Consider the following 20,622-nt stretch of genomic DNA (forward strand, 5'->3'; position numbering starts at 1 on the left):
CATTGATCTCTGCCACCTTTGGGTGTTTTGAGGCCCATGTGTAAGGCACCATGTTCTCCCAAAACTGGTGAGGGCCTAGAAACACTCACTATTGGGGTCCCAGCAAACTCTGCCAGTTGTCTGTTGGAGAGTAAACATCTCTCTTCTCTATGCTTTAAATATGGGGGAGAATGAATAGAAGCATCTGTCAGATGGACTTGGAATATGGTCAAAGTCTTTACAGTTCCCCAAAGCTCCTTGAACAAAATTATATCTATCTTTTTTTTTCTTCTCTTATCAGATGGTTATTCAATGAGGCTTAAACTACCTTATGCCTGGGCCATGGCTGGCACCCCCTGTGATTTGTTGCTGAGTTTCTCTTGCTGTTGTAGTGATCCCTGCAATTTGAGTGGTGTTCCAAAGCCTTGAAAAACGTAAGGAAACTCACCACCCACCCATGTGAGTTACGCACAGCTTGCCTATTGTGCCTCTCTGATAAAGGCTTTTCTAACATTTTTTAAAAAATTGGCAATGATGGAAAATGAGGCTGTTCAGGAGAAGCAATGGCCCAAAAGTTGCCCGACATGTGGCCGAGCAAGAAGAATCAGACTGGCTTAGTAGTTGAGAATATGGATTTCCAAGTTGGTAATTGTAGGTTCCAACACGCAGTCCACCACTGTGTGGCACTAGGAAGGTTACTTCCTAGGCTACTCCCTAGCCTCTCTGGACTTCCTTTCTTTATGTAAAATAGGGATAGTCATTGTACCTCAAAAAGTTATTCTGTGGACCACATGAAAAAACTCAGGCAAAGTTATTAATGCTGAACCATGCCAAGTGCTCAGTGAATGTCACCTGTAATCTACAGCTAAAATGATGAATCGTAGGCTGGAAGGTACCTTAGCCATCATCTACCCACTCCTTCTTCTTACAGCTGAGCATGAGACACTCAAGAGTGGTCCACAGTCACTCAGCCAGCAGATGACAGCAGCTTCTGGTAGAAGGAAGGTCTCCTGACTCCTAACCCAGCATGCCTCTCTCTTAGTTGCAGACCCTAGACCTCCCATCCTATTCTAATGGTGGTAGAAGGTGGTGATACACTAGTTATGATTACAGTCATTCATCCAATAAATAATTATTGAGCGACGCAATGACAAGAACACAGATCCTATACTGAGCAATCCTGCTGTATTATAGGGGAAATAAATATGCACCAGTAACTAAAATTCAGACTACTATAAATACTTTAAATAAGGATTTTAGAAAGTGCTATGGAGGGCAGAGAAAAGAGGCTTCATAAAGCAGAATGGTAAGGTAACAGTGATTATGTATTGGGCTCCTGTTATGTGCTAGGTACAATGGGACATACACGCTGTAAGAGCAGGAATTGTCTTTTACTTATTTTCACATATCCAGCACCCTGCATAGTGCAAGCATGTGGTAGGTGGCCAACAGGTATTTATAGGGGGAATGAGTGATCCAGGCTTCTGTCTTCTATCAGTAGTCTACAGGTCATCATGAGGACTAGCTGGCAGTACCACTATCTCTTCTTCTCCTTCCTCTGCTGCTTGTTGCTTTCTTGTTCAGTGCCTGGGAGTGCCCACAGCAGGACAGTAGCCCTCAGAAGTTAGCCCTGTGGTGGGCACCACAATTGCTCTGCCTTATGGAGGACTCTGCTCATAAGTATCTAACTTCTCCCCAGGAGCCATCCCCTCCTTTCCACCAAAGCCCTTGTGTCCTGTACCCCATGCCCACAGCTCTCAGCACTATGCTAATCTGATCAATGATTCCATTTTGTTGTGTTGTTGCCTGGCTCGGCTGCTCTGTTAGGAAGTAAGCTGAGAGGTGTGATCTGATTTCTAGTGGGTTCTGCTACTTTGTCTGGAGGATTGAGAGGAACTGTGTGGGTAGATTTATTTCTCAAATAATCTTCCCCTGAAATCTGGGTTGGCTGTCTTTGTGGAACAAATGGATACCGTCAGTGTATTGATTTGGCCTTTGCCCCTTTCCTGGTGGACAGTGTCTATGCCCTCACTGCTCTGCTCTCTAGGGTACTGTGAGACAATTTAGAGCCATTTCTAGGAAACCCACTCTTCCCTTTGGCATTTTGGAGAAATAAAATTTTTTATTGAAGTATAATCAACATACAATATTGTATTAGTTTCATGTGTACAACATGGAAAAATATTTTTGACATGAGCACAAAATAATGGTGTTGCAATACCCCAGATACAAGTCTGGTTGTGTGGTTTACAGGAGTCCATGGAAAATAATTTGGTGGAATAATGTGGGCTTTTATTTCTAATGGAGGTTCCCTGTCTTCTGGGAATCTTGCTAACTGGTTGGGCTTTTCAGTGATTTGTGGGTGGTATAGAAAGGGAAGCATTCTGATTTTTCTCTTGTTCTGCAATGAGAGAGGAATGCAGGCTCAGAGAATTTTCTTTCACTCTAGTACTTAGGTTACTGCTGTCAGGGGCACTATGTATTCCTCATGTGGGAGGTTTGGGGAAGCAGAAATTGCTCAGAAGTGTCAAGTTTGGGTAGCATAATCAATTTTAAAAGAAATAACCTTTAGATTATTTTTGGATTTTTATTATGAAATTATACATGTTTACTAGAGAAAAAACTTTCAGTAATAAGATTAAACAAAATCAAGAAAGAATTATTGGGGATCCCTGGGTGGCGCAGCGGTTTGGCGCCTGCCTTTGGCCCAGGGCGCGATCCTGGAGACCTGGGATCGAATCCCACGTCGGGCACCAGGTGCATGGAGCCCGCTTCTCCCTCTGCCTGTGTCTCTGCCTCTCTCTCTCTCTCTCTCTCTCTGTGACTATCGTAAATAAATAAAAATTTAAAAAAAAGAAAGAATTATTAAAACACTAGCAATGTTAACAGCTTATAGATATTTAGCTTTCCAGATTTAGCATGGCCATCTTTCAGAGTCAGAGGACAGAAGTGGCATAACTCCTTCTTACCATTGATTAAAAGTAGCCAAGGCTGAGGTGCCCAGCTGGCTCAGCCAGAAAAGCATGCAACTCTTGATCTCAGGGTTGTGAGTTTGAACCCTATATTGGATGTAGAGATGACTTAAAAATAAAATCTTAAAAACAATCAGGGCTTCTTTATGTGAATTGAAGTTAATAATGAAAATATCTTGTATACCTTACTGAATTTATGAAACATATTTAAGTATACTGTCTTATTTAATCTTATAATAGACCTTATAATTTAGGTTGTGAATATTCCTATTTGTAATAAAGAAAAAACCCAAAACTGAGATTCAGAAAGGTATAGTGACTTCCTCCAATTAAATAACAGGTAAGTGGCAGAGCTGCAACTTGTATTGAGGTCTTTTGATTTCAGAACTAAAGTGTAATTTACTAGGTTCCAGGCATCTTACCATTTTATTGGGGCCCTATGTATCAATCAGTAACTGCTACAATAATGCTGTGTGATAAACCACCTCGAAATTCAGTAGCTCAAAACTAGTATTTGTGCTATCATTTATTGGTCCACCGATTTACTGAAGTTAGCTAATCTAACCTGGCCTCATCTGGGTGGCTCTGCTTCAGGCTTCAGGTTGACTGGATTTGGCTTAATATGGGTTTCCAAGTTGGTAATTGTAGGTTCCAACACACAGTCCACCACTGTGGACTAAGCCTACGTCTTAGGTTTACATCTGTTTCATATATACTTAGTCTGATTACCAGATAAAAGAGGATGCTCTTCTCATGGCAGATCATTAGAATACAAGACCTATGATGAAACATGTAAACACATAGGGAAAGTCCCTATTCCCACCATATCTGGTAAAATTCCATTGGCCAGAGCAAGTCATGTGGCCATGCCCATGCAAGGAGGAAGGATATACTACCCAATGGGATGGAAGGGGGAATGATTAGTAACATAAACCATCACAATCTGGTTTTTTATTCATTTTTTTTGTGCATGCAAAATATATTCACTCCCATCTCAATACCCTGAAATATCATCTGGGCAATATCAGGTTTGATGTCTAAGATCTTGAAATTATACCAAATCCTGATATGGTTTCTGTTGACTGAAACACTTATGAAATAAAAAGACAAATTATTTGCTTTCTAACCACCTGATATACAATATTAACAGGGACAGAGTAATTGAAATAAATACTCTCAACTGCAAAAGGGAAGAGAGGCACATAGGTGGCTCAGTTGGTTAACCACCTGACTCTTGGTTTGGGCTCAGGTCATGATCTCAGGGAGGTAGGATACAGCCCCATTTTGGGCTCCCCATGAGCCTGGAGTTTCTTGGGATTTTCTCCCTCACCCTGCGCCCCTCCAGTTACTCTCTTTCCCTAATAAAATGAATAATTAAAATCTAAAAAAAAAAAAAAAAAAGGAAAGAATGGGGTAGATTTTAGTCAGTGACCCCAGCCATTCTGAAATCCTGCTGTTTATAGTATAGAAAGAATTCCTTATTGGGTAGGTATAGTCTTCTTTTACTATGCCGGGGATTGGCAACTGTACAGGGCCAGATAGTAAATGTTTTAGGTTTTGCAGGCCATATTATCTGTTGTAACATCTCAACTTTGTGTTATGGCAAAAGCATCAGTAGACAATATATCAATGTATGGGTGGGGTTCTGTTCCAATAAAACTTTATTTGAATCAGGTGAGGTAGGCTTTGGTCTGTGGGCCATGCTTCACTGACCCCTGACTAGGCCCTAGTTCTTCTCCCTGGGTGTGGCTTACTGGTCCATTATTTTATTTTTTTTCCCATTATTCTTTATGTCTTTGGCTCCAGTGTTTTTCAACACCATGCATGGCCACTTCTGAAGAGAACTTTAAAGAGTAAGCCTTTATTTCTGGATCAGCAGCTTTTACAGCCTGCTTTCTGCTTATAGAAATCTACGAGTTAGAGTATTTTTTTTTTTTACATCTCAGTTTTAGAGTTAGGTTGATGGCATTTTATCAATGCAGGTATCTCAAAAATTTTATGAGTTTCCTACATTTGATTTCGGTCAACTCCATGTTTGTTACATCTAGGATTCATTTTGAGACAAATCTCCCTCTTAAGACTTAATTTTGGCTACTTTGAGTTTATCAGGCCTCAGTAGGATCATGCCTTTTATATTTCTGGAAGCACTTTGTCCAGCTGAAAACTACTGATAGGCACCCCTTCAGTTCTTTCAAAACAGGTTGTAACAAAGGATGTGACAATCACATGCTTGATTTAGTCTTTGTCCTGAGGCTGATAAGATGGTAAGATAAACATAGTTTAACTTTTCAAACCTGCAAGTCCTGGAATTTCTGGGTTTTCTATGTTTTCTCTCAGTATTGCTTGCATACTGATCACTTTCCTTTACAAACTCAACTTTGTCTTGCAATACCTTCTCCAGCTAGTAATAATCAAATTACACTATCAACATTCTGCCTTGACACTTTCTTGTCCAATGTTTCAAGTTCATTAAGCAGATTTCTGTCCTCCACGTTATCACAGATGAGTCTGGCCAAGTGCTTCATCACTAAATAACATGGATGGCATGTTTCCAGCTTTCTATAACACTTTCCTCATCATCTGCTGCCTAATCACCAAACTACAGTCACATGTTTTAGGTTCTCATTATGACAGTACTCTACTTCTGATACCAATTTCTGTGTTGGCCAGCTATTGCTGCAATAACGTTGTATAATAAACTACCCTAAAACTCATGACTTACAATAACAAGCACTTAATCTCACATTTGCAGGTCTGTTGTTGGATTGTCATTCAGCCGATCTAGGCTCAGTTCAGCAAAGGGGCTTGTTTTAAGTTGCACATGATTGGAGTTGGCTCCAGGCTGTTCTGGGATCAGGTCTTTTCCATAGGAGTTAGTTTTCAGTTCAGAATCATGCAGGGGACAAGCTCTTCTTATTGCTTATCAGTGGAGTACTCTAAGTGAACCACACAACACATTTAAAGCTTGTGCTTGCATCATATCTACTAACTTCCCAGTGGACAGAGCCGATTATATGCCAAGTTTCCTTTCAAGAAATTGATGTCCAAAAGAGAAGGAAAAGAAGTAGACATTTGTTAAATTTATCAAATTACTCAAGGCATCTGGTTTTTCAATTTACTCCTCACCACAACTTTGTGCCCAAGTTCTAGCCAATGGGATGCAAGTGATATATATCACTTCTGGATTGTATTCATAAAATAAATGTGCATGTTCTCCGACTGCTCCTTCCACCTGCTGCTGTCTGAAACGTGACACAGGAGGTCAAGGAGCCACTTTGATCCCCCAAATGGAAGCTATGTGTTTATGATGGCAGGCTGCCTTCCTAGTCCTTGACTATTATGTAGAAGAGGAACTTTGATCGTGTTTAAATAATATTTTTTTCTATCTTTGTTACAGCAGCTTAGAGTGTACATAATGATTCTTCTAGATTGTTACACAGTAGGGGAAAAACTATCATGTTTAAACTACTTCCTTTTGGGTGCCTTTGTTAAGGGAACTTTGCTCCTTCAAGAGATTATACTGCTACTATTGATGTTTGTTGAAGAGATTAAGTGAGATAATATGAAAAAAAAAGGAACCTAGCAGACTTTCTGAATAAATGGCACTTGTAATAATAACATACCATATTAAAAATATAAACATTTAATATAATGTATAAAATTCAATTAACTCAGTTAATATAATATAATAAATGTTATAATTACTACTGATCAAGTACTGGCCATATTCAGTGCAGATTAGCTAGTTCTCTTGAACTATAAATACATCTAAGTCCCTGGGGAGCTCCTCTTTCTTCTGTCTCCATCCCCCGCAATGTAGTAGTAGTAGCTTCTAACATCTCCTTCAGTTGTGGCCCACTCAGATTTCAACTAGTATGTTCATAAATAGTCATGAGAAGAGTGAAGAGTTAGAGGTGTTTGAGTGGGAGATCTCAGGCCTTGAGTGAGATGTGTTGAGTGTGGTTGGGGTATTTAATTGGTTTCCAAAATAAAGGGGAAATGTGATGTATTCTGTCCCCTTGGCACCATATTTTCTGAACTTTTAAAATATGGCTCAATCCTTGCCAGACCCCTCTCAAATGCATGTAGGTGGTTCAAGGAAAATTCATCACCATTTCTGGAAAAACAGCCTTACATTTAATAGCCTATGGACAGAAGATCAATAATGTTCTCTATGCAGAGGAAGAATAGTATATTTTCATTATATATTCAGGGTTTATAGGGAGATGTCATGAGACTGGCAAAAAAAAGTGGCTTTAGTGCCTCAAAGAAAAACCGTCCTTCGTTCCTTCAACGAGCACTTACTGAGCATTCTCACAAGTCAGGTGCTTACTGGGGATACAGTAATGAAATGCATGTATTTTCTACCTGCAAAGAGCTCACTGTCTAGCAGTTGCAAGAAGGCAGTATATGTAATGCTTAAGAGAATGGACTATGGGGCAGCCCAGGTGGCTCAGTGGTTTAGCGCCGCCTTCAGCCCAGGGTGTGATCCTAGAGACCTAGGATTGAGTCCCACGTCAGACTCCCTGCATGGAGCCTGCTTCTCCCTCTGTGTCTCTGCCTCTCTCTCTGTTTCTCTCATGAATAAATAAATAAAATCTTAAAAAAAAAGAGAATGGACTATGGAGTCAGTTTAATTGGCTTCAAATCCTGACTTTGATCCTTATGACCTTGGGTGATTCACTTCACAGATTTGTGCCTCCATTGCTTCTTCTGTCATATGGAAATAATAATGTTAATGTATTTCATAGGGTTGTTGTAAGTATCAAATAGGTTCAGATAGATAAAGCACTTAGAAAACTGCCAGGCACATGGTAAGTACCTCTTATGTATTGGCCACTAGTATCGACTGGACTGTAAGCTCTGTCAGGTCAGGGTATCTTGTCTGCTTTGTCGCTGCTATATCTTTGGTGGCCAGACTTTGGCCTTGTAGGCATTCAATAAATATTTGACTGAACTTGTGGATATTCAATAAATATTTGTTGAATGAATAGATGATTGGCATAAGCTTTTTGTTCCTTGCAGACCCTCTATCCTCCAAAGAAAGGGTAATATTTATTGAGCATTTACTATCCTTCGAACTCAATGTTAATGGATCATTCAGTCCTCCACAAGCTTTATGAATTTGCTAGCATCACATTTTACAGATGGGAAAACTGAGGCTCAGAGGGATTAAAGTAACTGGTAGGAAGTAACACAGATGCTGATTTGAGAGATTTAGGATTTGAACATAGTACGTTTTGGTTCAGATGCTGGTGCTATTGAACACCTGCCCTGTCCCTATGCCCTGTTGTCTCTGTAGATGGCCAAGTTGATGGCTCCATTGGTGCTTTCACATGCACCAACTGTGTTTCTTTGTACAGGTGTCATCTGCAGCATGCAGATGGACCTGGACACAACAGGAAAGAAAACACATAGAAACCTGCATTTGGCATCTTGGCAGCTGTGTAGTCTTCACATGGTTTATCAGCTCAGAACTAAAGAGTGAGCTTTGGCTCTTGGGTGCTGAATGGCTCATTGACTTGGCTGCTCCTGTCTTCCTTTATGTTCAGGAAACAGAAGATACAGTTGAACTTTGAGCTAATGGGTCTGTTCCATTCATTATTTACTCAGGACAGTGTTTTATCATGGAAGCTCCTAAGTGTTTGACAAAGAAGAAAGCATCTCATTAGTGTCTGAGAGGGTATAAGGTAGGCAGATGGTGCTATTTTCTTCTTTTCTTGGACAGAAGCACAAATATCTCAGGGAGTGTGGCAGAAGAGTAAATTCTGGAGACTCAGGAAGCCAGTGGGATAATCCCCTTCCCTGTTTCCTTACCCTTTGTTAAATGTAAAATAAAACCCTTTCTACCCATCTGCTGTAATGCAAGTGCTCTTAAGTTGGTATTTACATGCAGTACAGTTCTAAAAGGGCAAGAGAGAGCTAGAGTTCTTAGATGTACCTTGATATACATTCTTGACTTAGTCGCTGCCCTCAGCCCTGTGGATGGGATGGGCTGGCATCTATAGGTGATGTGGCACCTTTAATCCTTGGCCAGTGGACATTGCCAGTGATGTATGCATGACAAGATGACATATAGTGTCAGAAAAACTGTACTTAATTAAATCTAGTCCTTCCATCTCCAGGAACCAATGGCTGAAAGAACCATGACCTGATTAGTTAATAATATCCCTCCTGTTGAATGGGAAGTAAGAACAATTACAATAATAGTAACCACTGTGGTAATAATAGGTAATATTTACTGAATACTTCTGTATGGCTGCATAGAGCTAAATGCTTTGCATGCATTATCTAATTTAGTCATCAAAACAATCTTATGAGGTTTTCATGTAACAAAAATTAAGCACCTGCTATATGTTGTTTAGTGTTTTAGGCATTTGGGATAGATCAGTGAACAAAACAGCAGGAGAGAATAAACAATAGATATAACAAATGAGTTTTACGGTATGTTAGAAGGTGATAAGTGCTATGCAAAAGGAAAAAGTAGAGCAGAGGAAGTGGTATTGGAATATACAGACAGTTTTCAATTTTAAATAAAATAGTCATGGAGGAGGTGATGTTGGATCAAAAACTTAACAGAAGTGAGAGTGAACAGGACAGGGAGCTGGAGGGCACTATTAGCAAAGGCCAGAGATGAGAACCTGCTGAGTACTTTCAGGGAATGGGGGTCGGGGGTGGTGGAGGGCAGAGCACTGGGAAGTGAATGAGGGAGGAGAGTGGGAACTGGTGTGGGAGAGGTAATGGAGGGCACAGATAGTGTAGGAATGGATTGAGGAGCCATTGGAGACTGTGGGCAAAAGAATGCTATGATCTGACTTTCTCTGGCTGCTGGAGTAAGTTATTAGTTTATCATTCCTGTTTCATAGCTAAAGGAATTGGGATGTAGATGGGCTTGGTAACCTGTCCAGGGTGACAGAGCTAGTAAGTGGAAGGAAGAACGGGACAGACTCCCAGGTCTGCCTGACTTCAAATCTCATGCTTTTAACGACTAGAATCTTACCTGTTTAATATGATCAAAACCATCCTTTCTTGCAAACAGATAATTTTCTTTTAATCCTCATGTCTTCTCTCTGCTACATCTGCCCCTCCTCTCCTTGCCCAGCTGTGCTAGGATATGGTCATTTTTGGTTCAGTCTTATAAAAAGCTTTAATCTCTTGCTATTAATGCATCCCCTCACCTGTTTTTTTTAATTAAAAAGTTTTTATTATTGCTGTTGGCATACAATGTTATATTAGTTTCAGGTGCATATAATAGTGATTTGACAATTCTATACATTCCTCAATGCTCACCATGATAAGTGTAGTTACCATTTCCTGGTTTTTTAATTTATCAATTAATCTGATACTAAGAATTCCATGAGATTCCATTGCTTTCTTTTGTTACTTCACTGAGGGATTAGTGTGTGCCCACTTTGGAACTAGAAGAGTGATTCCAGGCATTGGACACTCTTAACATCCTCTTCAGTGGCCCCAGGAGTTGATGGCAGAGGGATCATAGCCACTCAGTGGGAAACTGGGGGCTCTATTTCATTTCTTTTCCTGGAACTAGCACTTCTATCTCAGTAGGGGCCCCTTTAATGAATCAATTAAGGAGGGTATTATTATTGGAAGTCGTTTTCAGCCCAATTAAGACCTTGCGACATGTCAGCTGGGATAATAAAAGTGAGTTAAGTCTCAATTTTTCTTTATTAGGGTGTTTATTAGAAGATTGAAATGTTCATTAGGTGGAGTAAAGTGATACAGTCATCTTTCGCTCATCAGAAGCACAATGGGACCTGTGTTGTACTCAGGGTTAATGTGGTGGCCTTTTTCTTTAAATACATAGAGCTGAGTTCTAACTCTGCTTCTGCTGCAGGTAAAAATAAATGTGTGAGGTTCACGCTCAGTTTGGAGAATTTTCTTTTGCTTCATGTGATCATGGAAAAACTATGTCTGCATGCTTAGGAGTAAGATAGTGGGTCAATATTTAGAATACTGATGAGCCACGCATGAGGTTTGGGGGAGTGGAAGTTCATGCCAGACCCCGGGATTAGCCCAGAGATTAATAAAATAATAGATTTTGGTAAACTTTACAATTTTTGTCACTAAAATTTTTCAATCATAGAGAAAAATATAAGGAGTAAATTGTTAACACTCATATATCCTCCCAGCCTTATCAAATTTTATCATCTCCCCTATATTTACTTCCATTTTTTGTTTAACATTATGGATATAGTTGAAGGCTATTGTGTAATCCTTCCTATACCCACTACTTACCCCCACCTCATTCCCAAGAGTCAACTGCTCTCCTGGATTTGGTATTTATCATCCCTTACAGGTTTTTATACCTTTATTCCACATACTGCATGTGTACATTTATAAGAGCACAAAGTATTGCTTGCTCTCAAGCTCTGTATAAATTTTAGCATGGAGTGTATGCATGCCTGAAGCTTCCTTTTATTCATATAATATTTTGTTTTTAAGATTTATCCATGTTAACATAATCAAGTTTATTTTCTTTGTTGTATGCATATTTACCTCAATTAATGTATCCATTTTCCTATTGATGAACTTTCAAGATGTTTCCAATTTTTCCTGATGACAGATAATACTACAGTAAACTTCCTGGTATATGTTTTCTTGTATACACTTGCAAGAATTTATTTCTCTAGGCTAGGGTTTCTCAAACTCAATAAAAGGAAGAGATGCATTTTATGTTTTAATTTAGTAACATGCACATTTGCATAATCATGTACACAGATACCACAAATAAAAGTTTTATGGAAACAATACATCCTTATATCCTTGAAGCACTGTGATATACACATTGATATCTATCCCATTCTGTCATAGTCTATCCTTTCTAATCTACTTATTCCTTTTCCTATTCTATTTTGTGAGTGTGTGTGTGCACGTGCACGCATATGTGTGTCTTATAAAATTGATACCATTAAAAAACACTGTTCTGTAATATATTACCAAGAAGTGAGAACTTTGGTCATCTTGGATTTTACTTAGATATTGATACAGTTGTTCCCCCTAAATGGTATACTCTTTATTCTAAAATTTCTGGGTGTTTTGTTTTAGGTGTATCTGTTTTAAGCAATAATAGTCGTGTTTAAAACAAATTCCAATATGCTATTCTTCGATATTTTCTTGAAAGTTTAATCTGTATATACACATAGTGGTATATTTGGACTTACTTTAATGTTTTCATTTTGTGTTTTTATCATTTTTTCCCTTCCTTTTATTTTTTTTTTCCCTTCTTGCCTTCTGTGGATTGATCAATTTTCTTTATTTCCACCATCAACTTCTTATATTACTTCTGTTGGCTTAGAAGATTAAGACTGTGCTCCTGCTCTTTTATCATTCACTTCCTTTACCCTTTAAAAAAAAAAAACACAGTTGACTAGAAGCATTTATAAATGCTAAATAATTTTATCCTTCTTTTGAACATAATATGGACCTAGTACCCTTTTCTAATGAGTACAACTCTTGTACCCTGTTTCATTATTGTTGTCTAAAGTGTGACTTTACCTGCTTTTTTTTTTTACAGAAAAAAGTGTTATTAATGTTTATGGCCAATAGTTAATTATTGACTTAAATTATTTTCTGTTCTCATTTTTAGTTTCCCACATTGCCATGATTCTCTTCTGTGTTCATTTCTGTTCTTGTTGAAGTACATCCTTTTGTGCATTTTTTAGTAAGGAGATACATAGGATATATTTTTTGCCCTTTTGTGACTAAAACTTGCCTTTGTTTTGTTTCCACTCTTGAACAGTATTTTAACTGGGTCTATAATTCTAGGCTGACATTGTTTCCTCAGCTTTTCAAAGACATAACCCCATTGTCATCTATCCTCTTTGTTGCTTGTGAGAAGTCTTCTGTCATTCTAAATGTCATTCCTTTGTAGGCAGTCTCACTTTTCTTTTGGTAGCTTTGAAGTATTTTTCTCTCGTTTCTTCCTGATGTTCTGCAGGTTTACGAGTGTTGGATATGGATTTAACTTTATTTTTCTTGCATAGCAGTCACAGTGCAGTCTTGAGTTGGTGACTCTTGCATCACTCATTTTGGAAAATTCTTAGTTGTTATTTGTTCTGGAATAGCATTAGAAATCTCTCATTCCAGGAGGTGCCTGAATGGCTCAGTTGGTTAAGCATCTGACTCTTGATTTCAGCTTTGGTCAAAATTGCAGGGTTGTGAGATCCAGCCATGCATTGGGCTCTGTGCTCAGTGGGGAGTATGCTTGGGATTCTCTCCCCCAGCCCCTGCCCCCACTTCCACATGTGTGGGCTCTCTCTTTCTAACATAAAAAATCTTTTTTTTTAAAAGAAAGAATGTGGAAAACCCAAAAGACTAAACCCCAAAATTGCTAGAACTCATACAGCAATTCAGCAATGTAGCAGGATACAAAATCAATGCACAGAAATCAGTTGCATTTCTATACACCAACAATAAGACTGAAGAAAGAGAAATTAAGGAATTGATCCCATTTACAACTGCACCAAAAACATAAGTTACTTAGGAATCAATCTAACCAAAGAGGTAAAGGATCTGTACTCTAAAAACTACAGACTAATGAAAGATATTGAGGAAGACACAAAGAAATGGAAAAACTTTCCATGCTCATGGATTGGAAGAATAAATCCTGTTAAAATGTCTATACTACCCAGAACAATCTACATATTCAATGCAATCCCTATCAAAATACCATTGACATTTTTCACAGAGCCAGAATAAATAATCCTAAAATTGGTATGGAACCAGAAAAGACCTGAATAACCAGATGTTGTAAAAGAAAACCAAAGCTAGTAGCATCACAATGTCTGACTTCAAGCTATATTACAAAGCTATGATCATCAAGAAAGTATGGTACTGGCACAAAAACAGACACATAGATCAATGGAACACAATAGAGAACCTAGAAACAGACCCTCAACTCTATGGTCAACTGATCTTTGACAAAGCAGGAAAGAATACCCAATGGAAAAACGTCTTTTCAGTAAATGGTGCTGAGAAAGTTGGATAGGAACATGCAGAACAGTAAACCAAACCATTCTCTTACACCACCCACAAAGATAAACTCAAAATGGATGAAAGACCTAAATGTGAGACAGGAATCCATCAAAATCCTAGGGAACACAGGTAGCAATCTTTTTTACCTTGGCTGCAGCAACTTCTTGCAAGACATGTCTCTAAAGGCAAGGGAAGCAAAAGCAAAATAAACTATTGTGACTTCATCAAGATAAAAAGCTTCTGCACAGCAAAGGAAACAGTCAACAAAACTAAAAGGCAAACTACAGAATGGGATAAGATATTTGCAAGTGACATATCAGATAAAGGGCTAGTATCTGGGATCTGTAAAGAACTTACCAAACTCAATACCCAAGAAAAGAAAATCCAGTCAAGAAATGAGCAGAAGACATGAACAGACATTTCTCCCAAGAAGACATACACATGGCCAATAGACATATGAAAAAATGCTCCATATCACTTGTCATGATGGAAATACAAATCAAAACCACAATGAGATACCACTTTGCACCAGTTAAAATGGCTAAAATTAACAAGACAGGAAACAACAAATGTTGACGAGAATGAGAAACCCTCTTACACTGTTGGTAGGACCACAAACTAGTACAACCACTCTGAAAAACAGTATGGAGTTTCCTCAAGAAGTTAAAAATAGAGCTACTTCACAACTCAGCAATTGAAATATTGGTTATTTACCCCAAATATACAGATGTAGTGAAACTAAGGAGGCACCTGCACCCCAATGTTCATAGCAGCAATGTCCACAATAGCAAAACTGTGGAAGGAGCCAAGATGTCCTTCGACATATGAATGGATAAAGAAGATATATATATATATATATATATATACACATACAAACATATATATACATACATATGTATATATAATGGAATATTAGCCATCAGAAAGTATGATGACCTACCATTTACATCAAAGTGGATGGAACTGCAGGGTATTATGCCAAGTGAAGTAAGTCAATCAGAGAAGGACAATTAAAGGACAATTACCATATGGTTTCACTCATATGTGGAATATAAGAAATAGTGCAGAGGACCATAAGGGAAGGGAGGGAAAACTGAATGGGAAGTCATCAGAGAGGGAGACAAACATTGAGAGACTCTTATCTCCAGGAAGCAGAGAGGGTTGCTGAAGTGGAGGTGGGTGGGGGGATGAGGTAATTGGGTGATGGGGCATTAAGGGCACATGATGGGATGAGCACTGGGTGTTATACACAACTAATGAATTATTGAAAGCTATATCTGAAACTAATGATGTACTATATGTTGGCTAATTAAATTTAATTTAAAAAAGAGAAAGAAATCTCTCATTTCATTTTCTATATTTATTAACTGCTTTTAATTTTTGTTGCCAAAATAAGTCTACTTAATATCTGTCACCACACATAGTTACAAAATCTTTTTTCTTGTGATGGAAAGTTTTACTCCTTTAGAAACTTTCAAATAGGAGTGCATGGGTGGCTCAGTCAGTTACATATCTGCCTTTGACTCAGGTCATGATCCCAGAATTGAGCCCCATTTTGGGTTCCCTGATCAGTGGGGAATCTCCTTGTCCCTCTCCATCTGCCCTACTTGTGCTGTCAAATAAATTAAAAATATTTTTTAAAAAAGAAACTTTAAAATACATAGTTAAGTATTATTAGCTATCATCAAGCTAAACATTACATTTTTAGGACTTATTTTATACCTTGAAATCTATACCTTTTGAACTTCTCATCCATTTCTCCCTTCCCCCTTATCCCACTGCCTCTGGTGACCACCAGTCTGTTCTATGAGTTCTTTTTCTTTTTCTAAAGATTCTATATGTAAGATTATATGGTATTTGTTATCCATGTTATCACAAATGGCAGGATTTCTTTCTTTTTTATGGCCAAATAATTCCATTTTATGTATATACCACATTTATTTATCCATTTACCTGTTGATGGACACTCAGGTTGTTTTCATATTTTGGCTATTGCAAATAAAATGCAAGGAACATGGGGCTGCATATATTTTCAAATTAGTGCTTTCATTTTCTTCAGAGAAATACTCAGAAGTCGAATTATTTCCCACAGTGGTTGCATCAGTTTACATTCCCACCAATAATGCTCAAGGGTTCCATTTTCTCCATATCTTCATCAAAAATTATTATTCCTCATCTTTTTGATAATAGCCATTCTAATGGTTAGGCCTCATTGTGGTTTTGATTTGCATTTTCCTGATGATGAATGACGTTAAGCATCTTTTCATGTACTTGCTGGCTAATACGTATATCTTCTTTGAAAAAATGTCTCTTCAGCTGCTCTGTCCCTTTTTAAAATCAGATTATTTGCTATTGAGTTGTATGACTTTAAATAATTTGGGTATCAGTCCCTCATCAGATGTATGATTTGTAAATATTTTTCCCCATTTGTAGATTGATTTTTCATTTTATTGAAAGTTTCCTTTGCTATGTAGAAACGTTTTAATTTGATGTAATCCTACTTGCTTATTTTTGTTTTTGTTGCCTTTGCTTTTGGTGTCAAATCCAGAAAATCATGACTGTCAAGACTGATGTCAAGGAGCTTACTGCTTGTATTTTCTTGTAGAAATTTTATGGTTTTAGGTCTTATAGTCATGTTTTTAACCCATTTTGAGTTATTTTTTTCCATATGATGTAAGACAGTGGTCTAGTTTTACCCTTTGCATGTCTGTCCAGTTTTCCCAACATCATTTATTGAAGAGATTGTCCTTTCTCTATTGTATATTCTTGGTTCCTTTGTCATAAATTAATTGACCATATATGCATGACTTTATTTCTGGACTCCCTGTTCTGTTCCATTAATCTATGTGTTTGTTTTTATGCCAATATCTTATTGTTTTTATTACTCTTTGTAATACAGTTTGAAAGCAGGAAGCATGATGCCTTTAGTTTTGTTCTTCTTTATCAAGATTGCTTTGGCTTTTTGGGGGTCTTTTATGGTTCATATTAACTTTAGTATTCAAATTATTGCTTAACACTTTGATATCATGCTCATTCCATTTGTGAAATTCTGGTATGGGCTTTATGTTACTTCTGAATGGTCTGGCCTGAGAGCTTCAGGGTTCTCTTAACTCATCTAGGTTAGTGTAGTCATGTGAACTCTGTGGTTTGATATGGGTCTGAATCTCTGGAGTAACCCATTCAATGGCTGTGACATCTCGGGTAAGTTACATAAATTCTATGTCTTAGTTTCCGCATGTGTAAAATGGAGATACTAACTGAACTGCTCACAAGAATTTATTGTATGGATTAAATGAGATAATATCTATGAAGTACTTACTTTAGTTTCTTGACATGATATGCTCTCACTAAAAAAAATGATGGCTAAAAATAAATAAAATAAAATAAATAAATGATAGTTATAATAACTATTCTTCCATTTGCAGATGACCCTCCACATGGTCTAGCTGGTTGAGAAGATTGCTGGAGAACTGTTCTGATTATAAGATGGGGACAAGCAAAGGGCAATTGTAAGGAAACCAACAGAGTGAGGAAAATTTAGGGAAAAGAAAGTAACAAAGGGATGTCCTCTAATGCATTCATCTCCTAAATTTTACTAATTCTTCTAACATGAGAGGCTTTTTCATATTCTACAGGTAGCAGTTAATAGGAAAAAATGACATTCTAGTTCTATTAGACCAAAACTTGAAGCTTTTTTTTTAATATTTTTATTTATATATATATTTTTTTTATTGGTGTTCAATTTACTAACATACAGAATAACACCCAGTGCCCGTCACCCATTCACTCCCACCCCCCGCCCTCCTCCCCTTCTACCACCCCTAGTTCGTTTCCCAGAGTTAGCAGTCTTTACGTTCTGTCTCCCTTTCTGATATTTCCCACACATTTCTTCTCCCTTCCCTTATTTTCCCTTTCACTATTATTTATATTCCCCAAATGAATGAGAACATATAATGTTTGTCCTTCTCCGACTGACTTACTTCACTCAGCATAATACCCTCCAGTTCCATCCACGTTGAAGCAAATGGTGGGTATTTGTCATTTCTAATAGCTGAGTAATATTCCATTGTATACATAAACCACATCTTCTTTATCCATTCATCTTTCGTTGGACACCGAGGCTCCTTCCACAGTTTGGCTATCGTGGCCATTGCTGCTAGAAACATCGGGGTGCAGGTGTCCCGGCGTTTCATTGCATTTGTATCTTTGGGGTAAATCCCCAACAGTGCAATTGCTGGGTCGTAGGGCAGGTATATTTTTAACTGTTTGAGGAACCTCCACACAGTTTTCCAGAGTGGCTGCACCAGTTCACATTCCCACCAACAGTGTAAGAGGGTTCCCTTTTCTCCGCATCCTCTCCAACATTTGTTGTTTCCTGCCTTGTTAATTTTCCCCATTCTCACTGGTGTGAGGTGGTATCTCATTGTAGTTTTGATTTGTATTTCCCTGATGGCAAGTGATGCAGAGCATTTTCTCATATGCATGTTGGCCATGTCTATGTCTTCCTCTGTGACATTTCTCTTCATGTCTTTTGCCCATTTCATGATTGGATTGTTTGTTTCTTTGGTGTTGAGTTTAATAAGTTCTTTATAGATCTTGGAAACTAGCCCTTTATCTGATATGTCATTTGCAAATATCTTCTCCCATTCTGTAGGTTGTCTTTGAGTTTTGTTGACTGTATCCTTTGCTGTGCAAAAGCTTCTTATCTTGATGAAGTCCCAATAGTTCATTTTTGCTTTTGTTTCTTTTGCCTTCGTGGATGTATCTTGCAAGAAGTTACTATGGCCGAGTTCAAAAAGGGTGTTGCCTGTGTTCTTCTCTAGGATTTTGATGGAATCTTGTCTCACATTTAGATCTTTCATCCATTTTGAGTTTATCTTTGTGTATGGTGCAAGAGAGTGGTCTAGTTTCATTCTTCTGCATGTGGATGTCCAATTTTCCCAGCACCATTTATTGAAGAGACTGTCTTTCTTCCAATGGATAGTCTTTCCTCCTTTATCGAATATTAGTTGCCCATAAAGTTCAGGGTCCACTTCTGGATTCTCTATTCTGTTCCACTGATCTATGTGTCTGTTTTTGTGCCAGTACCACACTGTCTTGATGACCACAGCTTTGTAGTACAACCTGAAATCTGGCATTGTGATGCCCCCAGATATGGTTTTCTTTTTTAAAATTCCCCTGGCTATTCGGGGTCTTTTCTGATTCCACACAAATCTTAAAATAATTTGTTCTAACTCTCTGAAGAAAGTCCATGGTATTTTGATAGGGATTGCATTAAACGTGTATATTGCCCTGGGTAACATTGACATTTTCACAATATTAATTCTGCCAATCCATGAGCATGGAATATTTTTCCATCTCTTTGTGTCTTCCTCAATTTCTTTCAGAAGTGTTCTATAGTTTTGAGGGTATAGATCCTTTACTTCTTTGGTGAGGTTTATTCCTAGGTATCTTATGCTTTTGGGTGCAATTGTAAATGGGATTGACTCCTTAATTTCTCTTTCTTCAGTCTCATTGTTAGTGTATAGAAATGCCACTGACTTCTGGGCATTGATTTTGTATCCTGCCACGCTACCGAATTGCTGTATGAGTTCTAGCAATCTTGGGGTGGAGACTTTTGGGTTTTCTATGTAGAGTATCATGTCATCGGCGAAGAGGGAGAGTTTGACTTCTTCTTTGCCAATTTGAATGCCTTTAATGTCTTTTTGTTGTCTGATTGCTGAGGCTAGGACTTCCAGTACTATGTTGAATAGCAGTGGTGAGAGTGGACATCCCTGTCTTGTTCCTGATCTTAGGGGAAAGGCTCCCAGTGCTTCCCCATTGAGAATGATATTTGCTGTGGGCTTTTCATAGATGGCTTTTAAGATGTCGAGGAATGTTCCCTCTATGCCTACACTCTGAAGAGTTTTGATCAGGAATGGATGCTGTATTTTGTCAAATGCTTTCTCTGCATCCAATGAGAGGATCATATGGTTCTTGGTTTTTCTCTTGCTGATATGATGAATCACATTGATTGTTTTACGGGTGTTGAACCAGCCTTGTGTCCCAGGGATAAATCCTGCTTGGTCATGGTGAATAATTTTCTTAATGTACTGTTGGATCCTATTGGCCAGTATCTTGTTGAGAATTTTTGCATCCATGTTCATCAGGGATATTGGTCTGTAATTCTCCTTTTTGGCGGGGTCTTTGTCTGGCTTTGGAATTAAGGTGATGCTGGCTTCATAGAACGAATTTGGAAGTACTCCATCTCTTTCTATCTTTCCAAACAGCTTTAGGAGAATAGGTATGATTTCTTCTTTAAACGTTTGATAAAATTCTCCTGGGAAGCCATCTGGCCCTGGACTCTTGTGTCTTGGGAGGTTTTTGATGACTGCTTCAATTTCCTCCCTGGTTATTGGCCTGTTCACAAAACTTGAAGCTTAAATCTAAAGGCAGTGGGGGATGGTGGAAAGAGCACTGTTTTTGGTAAAGAAAGATCTGGGTTTGAATCAGGCTCTACTTCTTTGGATCAATCATGTTTCATGCTACTTCTTGAAGCTTTAGTTTCCTTATCGGTAAAATGTAAATGGTAGTCCTGCTGCTTAGGGCCCTAATGAGGACAAAATGAGATAATGTGTGGGTAAATGCAAGATAGCTAACAAGTGCTCAGTGATATTGTAAAAAGAGAAAGTCGAGT

At 38.2% G+C, this 20,622-nt stretch overlaps 1 long non-coding RNA gene across 4 annotated transcripts in view; it reads left to right on the plus strand.

The window, feature by feature from the left end:
* LOC102156735 overlaps window positions 1–17,618 on the plus strand; it is an 80,863-nt gene extending 63,245 nt beyond the window's left edge. For all 4 annotated transcript variants that reach the window (XR_005362041.1, XR_005362040.1, XR_005362039.1 and 1 more), the window contains one exon: window positions 17,372–17,618. This is a non-coding gene — a long non-coding RNA (uncharacterized LOC102156735). The remainder of the gene's footprint in view (window positions 1–17,371) is intronic.
* The last annotated feature ends 3,004 nt before the right edge of the window (window positions 17,619–20,622 follow it).

This window comes from Canis lupus, chromosome 7 (assembly GCF_011100685.1).
Source record: "Canis lupus familiaris isolate Mischka breed German Shepherd chromosome 7, alternate assembly UU_Cfam_GSD_1.0, whole genome shotgun sequence".
In the NCBI taxonomy this organism is placed as follows: domain Eukaryota; kingdom Metazoa; phylum Chordata; class Mammalia; order Carnivora; family Canidae; genus Canis; species Canis lupus.